This window comes from Telmatherina bonti (genome assembly GCF_933228915.1).
Source record: "Telmatherina bonti genome assembly, chromosome: 6".
NCBI classification, from domain to species: Eukaryota; Metazoa; Chordata; class Actinopteri; order Atheriniformes; family Telmatherinidae; genus Telmatherina; species Telmatherina bonti.
The window spans coordinates 23275228-23289360 of record NC_136624.1 but is presented as its reverse complement, the minus strand read 5'-3'; positions in this window follow the sequence as shown (position 1 = coordinate 23289360).

The window sequence follows — 14133 nt, the reverse complement described above, 5'->3', positions numbered from 1 at the left end:
TGACGAGATCTTGAGACGTTCAAATTTTTTGTTGTGGTGTAACTACCATTGTTGTTACCTTTTGTGTTGAATGAATTTTTTGAGATGAGGAAATCAGTAGTGCATCCTTCTACTTAAATGTCTTACTTTTATGATATTATATCACTGTAGCATGAACATATTGCATTTTCCATAAATTTCATCTGAAAGCCAAATATCCCTAACTTTTTGTGAGTAGTATATATATATATATATATATATATATATATATATATATATATATATATATATATATATATATATATATATATATATATATATATATATATATATATATATACTACAACACAATTATTTTAAGTTTTGTTTAAAGACTTATTTGACTTATTTGACCTGGCTGTTTTGAACACACAATGTTGCTGATTCAGCAAGGAAACAAGGCGATTAAAAGAGAGAAATGGACAAAACAAGAGTCATCTTAGTCATCTTTTGCAGGGTGGAGAGAGCTAACAGGTCAGATAGGATGTTAGATGGATCTTAATTTAGCCGTTCACATCGGTAGCGTGATGGGAAAAATGACAAAAGCTCTGCAGTGTGTCTTTAAAGTTGTGTATTATATGTAGCTGATGTGCTGTGAATAGATAGATATTTGTGGCTTTATAGTGCTGTTCTCTTGACAGTGATTGCAATGTTCAGAACAATAAGGGGTTTGACCCTCTTTTGTTGCTGATTTGTCAGCTTATGCATGAAGATGAGGATCTTTTTTTCCACCACATCCCAAAGATCCTCTATTGGATTGAGATTTGGTGACTGTGGAGGACATTGAAGTTCAGTAAACTCAATGTCATGTTCAAGAAACTGGTTTGAGATGATTTGAGCTTTATAATATGGTGCACTATCCTGCTGGGAGTAGTCATCACAGGATAAGTACACTGCAGTCATTAAGGGTTAGGCATGGTCAGAAACACTAGTCTGGTAGGCTGTGTGGTTTAAATGTTGCTCTGTTGGTACTAAAGGACTGATATTTGTTATTTCTACCCAATTCTGACCCTACAATCTGAATTGCACAACTGAAATCAAGACTCATCAGATCAGGTAACTCTTTTTTATCTTTTATTATCCAGTTTTGCTGAGCTTGTGCAAATTGCAGCTGTCGTGTCCTGTCTTTAGCTGACAGGAGTTGCACCTTCGGCTGCTGTCGCCTTTCAGCTTCCATGTTTGGCACATTGTAGATTCAGAGATGGTATCATTTGATATTTTGTTGCTTTTCTATCATCTCTAACTAGTCCAAGTGAAATTGCTGGTGAGTATTTGTTAAGATTGTCTGAATCTGAAATGTTGCAGGCTACAATGTCAGAAAAGTTTTCAATGTTGTGTTATGGTCATATTCCTTTAATTACATGGCTGATTTGTAGTAGGGGTTTCAAAACTACAAGATTTTGTTCTTTCGGGTCTGTGTTTGATTTACCAGAAATGTTTAAATAGGAACTTTTATGTTCTCGTGCATGCCCATGGAAACATTTTAGTGGTCACCTTTAGTGTATAGGCCAGCATCACATTCCTTACAGGAATCATATATTAAACTGTGTAGTTTGTGATGCATGATTTTCTAACCATGCACTTTTAAATGACTAAACTTTTCTAACTGATAACAACAAGTGTGTAAGAGTTGAGTAAAAGTAGATTGGAGATAGAGAACTAATACAAAAGTAAAAAGACTCAGGAAAAAACTAGAATCTGAACCAGCAATCTCTCACTTGAAGGGCTTTACTGACCACCCAGCAGCCATTGACATCATGACACTGATCATCAATTTCATGACCTCATGACAGGAGTACAAATGTTGTAAGTAGCGTAACAAGACCTTTGTCACAATAGAAAACTTAAAAGGGAACATGCAGCTGTTTTATCTTTTTTTTTAACTTTCATGGAGAAATTGTAACTTTCCATGGACTAACGTCTGTAATAAGACTGTGTTGCTAATTTTTTATAATACAGAATTAGTTGTAATGATAGCAGTTTCTTTCTCACATCGCTACCATCAAGACTTACAAATAGGCATGAGGAATCTAATCTAGTGCAACTAAATCCTTCTTGTTTGTTTTTTTAAAGAATGTTTATATTTATGTCTTAATATAGTTTTTGTTCCTTTTCTTGGTTTAATTTTTTGGGCCACGGTTAGAATAACGAATGAATGAATAAATGAATATCCAGTTTGAGACATGTCCATAAGCCCTAACCAGTCATGCCTTACAAGCATTCATCTCGGCAGCAGGCGGCCACTGATCAATTCAGATTAGCTTTAAATCTAACATTTGTCCATGGGTTATGAGATTTACATTTCAACTAACTCCAATTCACCATTGATCAGAAGCAGTCATGAATAGTAAATGAAACCATTATTTTTTTCTAAGCATCTCAGCAACTGTTTATTATCTAACGAGAAACATCTTCATTAATTATTCTGATGGGAAATGAATGGCCCTATATGTAGAGAGGTAGGTTGGCCGAAGAACCTTTGATCGCTTGTTTGCTGCAAGTGTCGCTTTTTGTTTATGGACATTTGTAAATGTCATATTTTGTGTGTTGCAGCTGCTCCACTTTCTTCTTGAGTGTGGCGTAAATTGGCTGCACTGGCTCCTCATCATCGGGTCGGTTTGGCTCCTCAATTACCCTCCAGGAGTGTGGGTATGCAGTGACGGCTCCTTTTCTCCTCCCTGTGATCTCGTGTACCACATTCATTGAAGTTAAATGACCTACCTAATGTCATGCTTATTGTAGGTATGTTGGGTGGCTATGTGCCATGGGTTACTGTGGTGTTCTGCCTAAACAATAGAGGGCAGTATGAGAGTGAGAGAGAGACAAAGAGAACATGAAAATGCCACGTTGTGTACCGTGTCTGTTCTGATGCTTACAAAATAGAATAAGAGTGAGAAAAGGAACTAGTCTACTTTCTGAAGACACCACAGTTACCTTCAGCTGCAGTGTGAATACCCCCCAGACATAGCTGCTGTCTTGTCTAATCGCGTTTTATTTTGCCTCATCTGTTCAAAGAGGGATCCTCCCTCTGTTGGGATTGGTTTGTCCTTTTTGCCACTGACCAACATGGATGCTGGCTGCTTAAGTTCTACCACCAGGACTTCATTCCTACAGAGACCAAGTGCATGATCGGACCCTGGCTGAGAGCACTGACAACCTGTAATAAACACAGTCATATGTTTAGGCTCATACCATTCTTTATTATGTGTGTGGCTTACCTTATTACAGATTTGAATACTGATTTTTGTTAGTGAAAATCTTTTTGTCCTGGTGCATCCAAACCTCTAGTCACATTTACTTGGTGCCATAAGGTCCTCAGTTGGTGTTATTGTCATTTTGTGCTACTACTTATTATTGTTTACCCTTACTGTTGCATCTCATACATAAAAAAAGAATGAAGACTACACATGGGGTTGAAATCACAATTTGGGTGAAAATAAATTGCTTGATGGAGGCCAGCATCAAGTGAGTGCTTTTCTTGTTCGGAGTGCAACCTAGTTGTCTCCAAGAGAGCAGAGTAATACACTTGGCATACAGGGAAATTATGCTAGCCCAACCACAAGTACAAAAGCAAGCCAAAGTAGTTATGTCATACTGAGTCTTTGCTTGGTGCTTCTGGATAGTTGGCTTCATTTATTCAAATCCCTCTTAAAACGGACTCAAAAACCCAGAGAATTTTGGTCAAAGAAATCCCAGAAACTAATCTCCATGCTGACCTTGTCCACGCTCTGGTGGTTGACGTTAATGAGGAGCCTTGTGCAGACAAGATGTCTACTAAATCAGTTGTTGGGCTATTGTTTGTGTACTTGATGTTCCACTTCAGTCACACAACACAGTATTTAAAATTTTTACCTTTTTGTGGGGCTCTAAATGTTTGTGGCTTTTTGTTACAGTTTGACTTTCTGCTCTGTCCACTTGTTTCATGTGTGTAAATTCTCACTGCTCAATCTGCTCTATCTGAAGGATGTTGACTGTCTCCTGTCTGACAGGGAGCTTGTCACCCTCATGTCTGTCTCCAGCACTTTCACTAATCAGTCCTACAGTTCTTTGTATCCTCCCAGTTCCCCCACACCCCCAGTCCCGTCAGGCATGTGGTCCAATAATAGCGCAGCCAGGTAGCTCAGTCATGTGGAATTTAACATTGTGTCCGAAGGCATGTTGGGCCCCCAGAGGAAGAGTGTTAGTGGATGGGATGCAGCCAGTATGTTGTAGTTGTAGTACAGCTTGTATTTCTGTCATGATGTGACGTTTCATGTGTTAATCTTCGTTCTGGTTTCCTGTTTTAGTTTGTAGTTGTCCTTGTTTAGTTACCTCATGTCTGGTTTCCTGTTCATTAGTTAACCTGGTCTTATTTAGTTCATTCACTGTGTCTCGTTTTGTTCCTGTGTATTTATACCCCTTAGTTTCTGTTCCTGATCGCTGGTTCATTTGGTTTGTCTTTGTTACTTCCTGTTTCTGCAGACACTTAGTTTTGTTTTTGGGATTAAAAAAAACAAAACAACAAAAAACAGCTTTTCTGCATTTCTGGCTTCCATCTCTTGCATTTGGGTCATCACCTCCACGCCAGCATGACTGCTTCATCAGGAGACACATATCAGCAGTATAGTTTACAAGATGGTTATTTATTTGTATATATATTATGTATATATATTATGACATCAAAGCCAGTTGAATTTAAACCACCAATGCAGTCTTGCCCAACAATGAAGGAATGCAGATATATGAAATTATATCAAATCATTAATTTCCAAAGGTTATTGCAAAATTGTGATGCACATAAATTATATATTTGTTTATTGAGATTTATTATCTTTTAATGTAAACAAATATCTGAGGAGATGACAGTGCTAATCTGAATGATTTTGTTCCATTAGTTGACCCATAGTGGTCTCACTCTCAAACAAGGCCCTTGTCTCAAAACATTATATGACTCAGTCTTATCAAGGGCCTGATTGCATCAGCCAATTTGTTCTCATGGCAGTAGAAAAATATATCATTGTTGCATCCTTTGTATTATTCTTTTGTTTTATTCCTGGACATTTGAAAATCATTTAAATATATAAATTCACCAAAAAATTGTTTTGAAGTGCAACTAAGACATCCAGATTATATGATTAGGAGTCAAGTTTCTCCTGCATGCGTACCTTCAGTAAGATTTAAACTGGATGAAGAACACAGCATTTACTCCGTTTTAATTGTAGTCTTTGAACCAGAAGTAAAATATGAAGCCAGTAGATAAAAGAAAAACACCAGAGAAATGCAACAAAGGAAAGTATGTGTATCATTTATGAAAATGAACAAATACATATCAGCAATGGCAAAACAAACCAAATATATTAAATGTTAATAAGAGGTCTTAATCATTTGATCAGCAGCTAAATTGCCCCCAGTTTATTTGTTTGGAGCTCTGAAATAGCAAGTCAAAAAGTTAAAAAACCAGATAACGAAAGAATATAGATAAGCTGAAAAGGGGCTTTTATCAACCTGTTGCAATGGATACTGAATTAAAAAATTAGCCAACAATAAATTCCCCTACAATGCTTTTAATCTGGGATGATGGTAGTATAAATCAGTAGTCAGACTGGGAATAGTAACTGAGTAAAGTGATGCCAGCATCCTCATAAATGTTAAGCTTCAGCAACACAACAAGAACTGTGGACATTTCATGCTATACCATATGTTGTCCTGATCTTCTCAGGGAGTCTGAAACATACTAACAGGTCTGCATTTAGGATTTTTGACGTCTCCTTAATCAGTTTGGTCTTTCCTCGCAGATTCATTCCTCTAACAGGACTTATCAAAGTCATGATGTATATCCAGCCAAGCAGACATAGCACAATCTGGACATGCACACAGCTCTGCTGTCACACTGCACATATTTCACTCGCTTACATTCAATCACCCTCCCATTCCTCTTCCTCCCTCTCTTAGGACTGTCAGTCAGCGGGGGCAGAGTGATTCATGAGCCAGGCAGAAGGAATGTTTATGTGCACCACATGTCTTTTCAGTGCTCTCCACGCACACATGGCAACAGGTGCAGCGCTGCATGGCACTGAAGAGGCCCTTGTTAACATTGGCACCAGAGTCTCAGGTGCCCCCAGTTGCACTACTGGAGGCCGATTGGTCACAGGTTGATATATGGAAGGCTGAATAAGAGCAGACACTTCATCTCCACTCATTCTTTGTAGTAGAAACAGTGGGAGTGAACACACACATGTAAACTGTGTAGTTCCCAAGCTTTTATATTGAAGTCCTCCCCCACTTGTATCTCCCCTAAAGACTGAGCCAACTCCACACCAGCACACACACAAACAGCATATTCTCTGAAACCTTGTTGAATCTCCTATCCCCAGAAACAAAAAGACTTTGAGCTTTATATCTTTGACTTGACATGAAATGTCAGGTGTGACGTTTCTGAGTTCTGTGTGTTTTGACTGTTCAAAACTTTGTTTGCATTCCCTGAACAGATTTCTTTGACTCTAGATCAGTTTAAAGATGAATGAGGGCATCATCACAGTCATGGTATGCCATGTCTTCAAGAGAGTAAAGGCCCATCAATCATGATGATTCTTTAGATAAGTCCACAGCAACACACGTAAAACTCGACCAACTTCTCTCCTGCAGTATTTCTTACGGAGGTGAGTTAGAGAGAAGACACATAAAGTACCACAGTTGTTTCATCTTCAGTCTGCAGTTTTGCAGCTCCCATTTGCAACTATTTCAACTCTGTTCTCCAGCATTTTTTATTTAGGACCCTGCATCTGTTTGCTGGTCTCGCAGAGTGAATGTGCCTGTGAAGTACAGCGTTTTACCTGAACCTGCATCAGTGGTTTTATAGAAATAGAAATTCACTTGTTCAAGAATTATTGCTCCATGCAGTTCCATAAAACACACAAACTTTACTCTCGCAGATGTTAGATAATCTAGTAAATGTGTTAGGATTTTGAACATGTGCAAATCTAATTATTACAACCTCTATGGAATAAAGGCCTTACAACCCCTGTGGTTGGGCCCCATGCTGGGAATCACTGTTCTATCCAAATGTCAGCAGCCAGTAATGACCCTGATAAATCACTTTAACTTTCTTTTTTTTTTCTTTTTTTTTTTTTTTTACATTATTCAGCCTTTCAACTATCCAAAGACATGTGTTTAAATGTGAGATAGTTTTTGTCGTCTGCAGCATCAGATTCCTACTTCCTCCCCAGAGTGCATATCTGAAGCAACAGGAGACAGTCCTGACTAAATATTTTATGGCAGAAAGAATTGCATCACTGGTTTTCACAAAATGATTTCTTTCACGTAATGCAGTTCCAATAAAAACTTTTCAAACTGTAGTTTGGGATTTAAAGAATGATAACTAGATAGTAATTAAAAATAGATAGATGAATGTGTCTGATATATCCTCATGTTCCACTAAGGATTAATTACCACAGTTTCCCAGTAATAACTTGTTTATTCTTCCCCCAAATAGCTGCAAATTCTTAGCCACTGACATCAGAATCAGATGTCTTTGGTGATCAGAGCAAATAAACAAATGTCAGATTTCAAAATAGCCAATGAACAAACAGTCATATACACACTCGTAAAGCAGTTTTTGCAAGCTTGCCGTTCTGGAAACATTTATGCACAAAGAATGTTTGCAATACAGTCTCAAAGAAAATTATTCTTTCCAAAACCAAAGTTGAAATGATTGATGTTACCTTATATCATGAAGGTTTTATCAAAAGTCAGATTTTAAAAATAAAGTCTGAGAGAGACAACACAAATTTGCGCAGGTGCTTTAAAAGCAAATTCCTTCTTAATTCTTCTGAAGCAAAAACCAAAAGCACAGCTGAAGCAGGAAACAGAACTAAAAGTATACAAAACAACAGAAGAAGTGTAAGATCTGGAGGATTTGACAGTCCTAAATATGGGACATAGAAATCAGGCAAAAGATCACATATACAACATAAAATATTGAATTTATTAAAAACAAAAAAATATGACAAAAAAAAAACAAAAAAAGACATGCATCAAGTCTGCAATAGACAAAACCACCCAACAAGTGCTTACTGGGGGGACATAGTGGGTAGATGGAGCTGCTTTGACTAATTATTCTTGCCCTCTTTCTAAAAGACTATTTTCCCCACATTTCATACTCACTAAAATAGCTCTTACACACATTCCACAACAATTAGGAAAGTTTTTTTTTTTTTTTTTTTTAAATGGTGAATTGTAATTTGGCTAAACAATTCTTGTGTGACTGTCTTCATTAAACCGTTAATGTCTGAAGGAGAAACAAAACACCTCATGTGATTACACTGGCAAGTACAATTCAGTACATGACTTTTGTTTAAAGACAGCAGAACAACCAAAGCTGTACGGTTTGCATCTCTATAAACCACCAGACTTTGAAAACTTTCTTTGAGCTTGTAATTTATGGTAAAAGAAGTCACTGAGGTTGATTCATAATACTTTATTAGGCCTCAGTTTCATTCCAGACATCACGTTTTATGAATTCAGTGTCAAGCGCGTTCATTTTTCAGACTCTCAGGAATGGAGCTTTTTCAAGTTCATGAAAGCCTGACTGATGTTTCTTTAATCTTCTACACGCAACACAATAACTTCAGAGTGAATTATATCAATTTCTTCGTGAACACATAATAAAACAAGCTGTTACTTAACATGTCTAGAAGCATATCAGTTATACACCACCTTTATTTAATAGAAAAAAACCCAACTAAGTAAGATTTATTTTTGAGCTGTGGTATCTAAAGAACTTAATTCCCATTTATCTTACAACTGAGCATACAAGTTATCTTGTGCTCTTTACTTATCTTAGTTTTTTTATTTCTGTTTTTTATTGGCAGCAACTTTTCCCTGAATATTACAACATAAACACACAGACTGCAGACCTTATTCCAAATTGATTTAGACTCCTGTCATAAATTGATAACATCATCTTTGTTCTTCGTGTTCTTGGAGTGTTTAGCCATTATTCATTCTGGTGTTGGTCATTGAAGCAACAAAACCAAAGGGCAGAATTTCTGCATCCAAGAGGATTAGTACTAAAATGCTACAAATGTGAGTCACTTGGAATCAAAATGGTTTGAGTTCACTTAGTGTCCAGTTCTACAGTGAGGGAACTTGTGGATGGCACTCATTGATCACGACTATTTCCATCAACAGCAAACAATGAACTCCAAACCCACTAAAAAAACAAAGACCAAAAGAAAAAATAACTCATCTTCAGACACAGATGACTTACAGTCTATAGAAACTGAGGTGTCTTCTTTCCAGCATACATAACAAGTCTGATTTACCTGTACTGCTATATATGAAGATTAACAAGGTCTGTAAAACTATCAACATGCAAACAGTTTCATTCACTGTATGGAAAGTGGTCATTCTGGGATACATGCTTCTGTCTGAATGCTGAATGAACAAATCCAAACACTGAATAAACAAAACACCTCTAAAAGAAACAATTAAAAAGACATGACCAAATGACTTCATTATTATACACACTGAACTTTCACCAGAATACCGTTAACAATGTCACATTTAACTGAGTTCACTGTCTTAAAAACCCTAAAACACCAGAACCATTTCTGCCAGTATGAACATTAAAAACACAAAAAAGGCGTAAAAAAAAAAAAAAAACAAAAAAAAAAACAGCTAAAAAGAAGATGTTAGATAAATTCTGGGGGCAGAATTTTCCTTCTAAAATAATCAGCCAAGGATCGAACCAGAGACCTTCTGTAAGGCCACAGTGCTAACCACTATGCCATGGTGTTGCCCTATAGCATATAATATCATATTATATAATATAGTATATATTATATTATGTTATATTAAACTTACTGCTTTGTGTACCAATATAATATACAGTTGACTTAGCAGATGCTTGTACAGCAAATTCCCTCTCAAATGTAAACATTCATACAACGGACTTTACTTTCTTTCATAATTACTCCTGTTTTTCTCCCTCTTTATTATTCTTTTTGTTAGCTCCTGTATAACTGCATTGTAAATATTATATATATATGAAATAAATATATCAATAGAGTTGTTTGTTTATTCCTGTGGTTGGAAGTCCTCTTTGGTAGTCACAGAAAAATATCTCTGTTGTTGTGTACTCCATATTGCTGGAAAACACAATGTATTTCACTTTTAATTTGACTCTCATACATTTGTTATGAAATAATTGACTGTGAAAGGGGGGGGGGGGGGGGGGGGGGGGGGGTATTTTATTAAGGGGAAATAATAAAAATCCCCCCCGTGAGTTTGTGGTGTGGTTTTCAACTTTTCAATCATCGGTGGTGATGATGTAAATCCATTTTCTAGAAGGAAATATTCCCTCTTAGAGATTCCCAAACTATTCATTTTCATATGTGTATACGGTGTGTTTATCTGTCATTAATGCTCCAAGGGATGCAGAGATTTTAGAAGGCGAACATGAGACGAGGACAGGGACAGGCACTCATACGGACAGGCGTGTCCTGAGAGGGAAGTGGTGTTAACACAACTGATGCCTAAAATCATTCACACTGCAATTAATATCCAATAGTTATTGGTGTAACAGAATATGTTTGTGTGTGAGTGTTGATGCAGGAGGTGAAACTTGTCCAGTTGGTCAGTGTGTGAGTGTGCACAAGGAAATGTGTGTTTTACGAAGGCCATGAACCCCTCAATCAGAACCAGGACGTATGTAATTTTGTGTTTGCTTTGAGCACGTGCAAACACTTATGTGTAACTAGAGGAATGCAGCAGTGCCTCATTCAGACATCTGACTTTCCATCCATATTGTGTGTGAGTGTTAGTGTGTGTGTGTTGAAGGTAGTTAATTTTCTTTCAGAATAAGTTTCGATTGAACCAACAGCTGTGTGACTCTGAAGGTGATTAGCTAGATTTCCTTGTGATGTTTGGAGATTATCTTTGCTTTTGTAGACTTTATATACAATTGTAATGTACAGCGGTGTCCAAATGATCCATCATTTAAAGGTTGTATCTATGATATATTTTGTCTTTTACATTTTACCTGCATTCCAACAAAAACGGGTCCAAGAAATACACAATCATAACATTAAATATGAGCATTTTAAGCAATATAAAAGGTCTGTTGTGCATACTCAGAGTTTTGTCCGATTTCTTTTAAATACTGTCCAACATAAGGGAGTTTTTATATCTAATAGTGTAATCCTCTGAATTACAAAAACGTTTATTTAAAAAAAAAAAATAAATTAATTGTTGCACAAAAATGTCCTGCTTGCTCCCCAAAATTAATCTAAAAGAAAAAAAACCTTGTTGTTAGTTATATTCTTTGAAGCATGTACATTTAATTCTCCTACTGTATGTCACTGTACCACAGCCATGCTGTAAAAATAGCAACAGATAAAAGAGTTTCCCTGGCAACGTTGCAAACAGATTCTTCTTTTTGTTCCATCTTGGGACCCAAACGTCAAAAAAACAAACCTATGTGGTGCAATGAAAGAGTTTGAGATTAGTAAAGGAAATTAGTTTAAGCCCAAACAGAAAAGGTTGAATCCTCTGTGCTTTCCAACATCAAAACACTGGAAGATGCGGGACATATTTTATGGTCTCTTGAAGATGTGTGCACAGTTTTTCATGCGTATCAAAACTCCAGTTGGCATGATGGAACTGAGCCCAGGCTGAAACTTCTCCCACATAGGCAACTTCTGTGGGTAATAGCTATAGGCTGCAACGTAATACCACAAAGAGCTCCACAGCCTGTGGCAACTTGGCAGGCAACATGTACAGCAGTAATGCAGGTTGAGCTCAAAACGGCTCTGTCAACACAGCATGGTGCTTCACAACAAAGGAAGACTAATTAAAGTTCAGAGCCATCTGCACACCTGTTCATCCTCTGATATCAAGAAGAATCTTTTGTTACTGTTCACAAGCTGTACAGTCTATCCTGCAGGGTCTGGGGGAGTCATCAAGAGCACAAAAGAAACTTCTGGGATTGTTCGTACATGCAGCCAAGTGATCTTCCTGGTATTTGAAGTTAGTCGTTGTTGAAGAACATGTGGGTCAGCCGCTTCTTCCAGGAGAAGGCTACAACTTCAAATAGAGTATCTAGAAGGAAGAAGAGGAACAGTGGGCTAATAACAACAAATAAATGGAAAACACACAAATATTCATTAGATTATACCTTTTCATTTCTATTTAAAAATGCTCAGAGAAACACATTTAGAGTAATCTCAGTTCACGCAGATAATTCAGTGTCTTCTACCTGCCAGATCACCACTTTGTTTTTAAACAGCTTTTCCAGATTTGTTCCAGATACAAAGATAAATTCAAATCTGTGTTTGGGGATCAACAGGGATTCGCATAGTTTACAGGTTAAAATGCTTATGATATGCAAATATAAGGTGGGTTCATAACTTTATAAAGGAGGATGTGTTTTTACACTAAACCCACCCCAGGCTTTTTTTTTAAAACACCTTAATTCATTTGGTAGATGTTTTATGCAAGGTGACTTACATGTGAAGCTTCTGGAAAAATAAGTGGTTTAGTCTGTTAATCAAGGACAATTTGATATGTAAATAGTCGTTCTTTAAATGAAACCTTTTTACCACATTTGAGCGCCACAAACTGGCTTCATGTCACAAAAACACACATACAGTTCCCCTAATTAAATGCAGTTTAGACATGCAGCACTTTTATTCTACACCCAAGCACCAATAAGCATATGCATACATAAGTGCAGAATTTAGTGTCTTGTCAGGGAGATGAGGAAGAAATGGGAATCGAACTGTCCATGTTCCAAAAGGATGCAACCAGTCCAGTCCTGAGTCGATAAAACTAGAGACACGCCAAACATTCAACTGCATTAGCATTTAATCTTGTGCTCTAAAGGACATTTTATTTCTAAGAAGAGAGAGAAAACAATAAAGATATCCTCAGAAAATATAATGATGTTGAAATAAAAGGTAATTTTATCTATGCTCTTTAAATAATAGTTGCCTATGGCAACTATGCCTCCTAGTGTTACCAGGAATGTATTTGGGCCACATTCATATGTATTTCATCAGTGCAAAGCTAGAATATTTGGTCATGAATGTGAATGTTTTCCTCACTAATACTGTTACGGGTTACTCACATTATTATTATTTCATATGTATCGTATAAAAGGATGGATGGATGGATAGATGGAAGGTATTGTATAAAATAGTACATGCTACCTTTAATTGAGCTCAATACTATACCAACAACAGGAAGTATTTCTCCTCCTTTTTGGACTGGATCTGATCCATGGAGACTGCAGACTTATATACACACACATGCCTTCTGCTCTGAATTTTGTTTGCCTTTCAACTTTTAATGTTGTTTGTAAAGACGCTTGCAATATGATTTTTCTTTTACCTAACTGCGAAGTCACACATCAGGCAAAAGATCCATAAATGTGAGAACACCTATCAAAGCAAGGTGACGTCCCATTGAGCTGAATAATTTAAAAAATCTCTCTAAAGTGTCTCTTTTGTCTGTATTTTACATCCAGTTGTAGTTTTTGATGTGATTAAACAGGTGTTTGTGGGCTCTTGTGTCATTATTTTTGCATTATTTCAGCATACTCGTCTCACCGTGTAGTCAGTCTTTAAGTTTTAAGAGCCTGTTGAAAGTTTTTCCCCTGAGTGTTTGATGACTGAAAGTGTTTGATGACTGAAAGTGAAAACACTCTAAACAACCCTTCAATGCGTAGTGGCAGCAAGTAGTTCTGGTATCTTCATCTACGCTGACTATGTGCAGAAACACTTGAGTTAATTTGAAATTGAGATGCAACCTGGGCCACTAGTAGAGGAAAAAAAGACAAAACAAGACTATTATCTAACTCCTCTTAGTGGTTGCCATGTTCCTGTCACTCCAATGGGGTGAAAACAAACAGCAACTGTTGCCCTGTGTATTTGTGAGTGTATTGGCACATTGTATTCTTGTGTGTATCTGAAGTACTCGCCTGCTGGGTGTCTATATGACAGTCAATTTGAGAGTGTGAGTCAGTGTGTTTACAGTTTTCACAGATGGAACACTGACACTGTCTGGATAGCTGAGATAAACGGCTCTCACTCCAGCTTAGCAGATGGGAAAAGTAACAGTCAGACACACAGATTTACT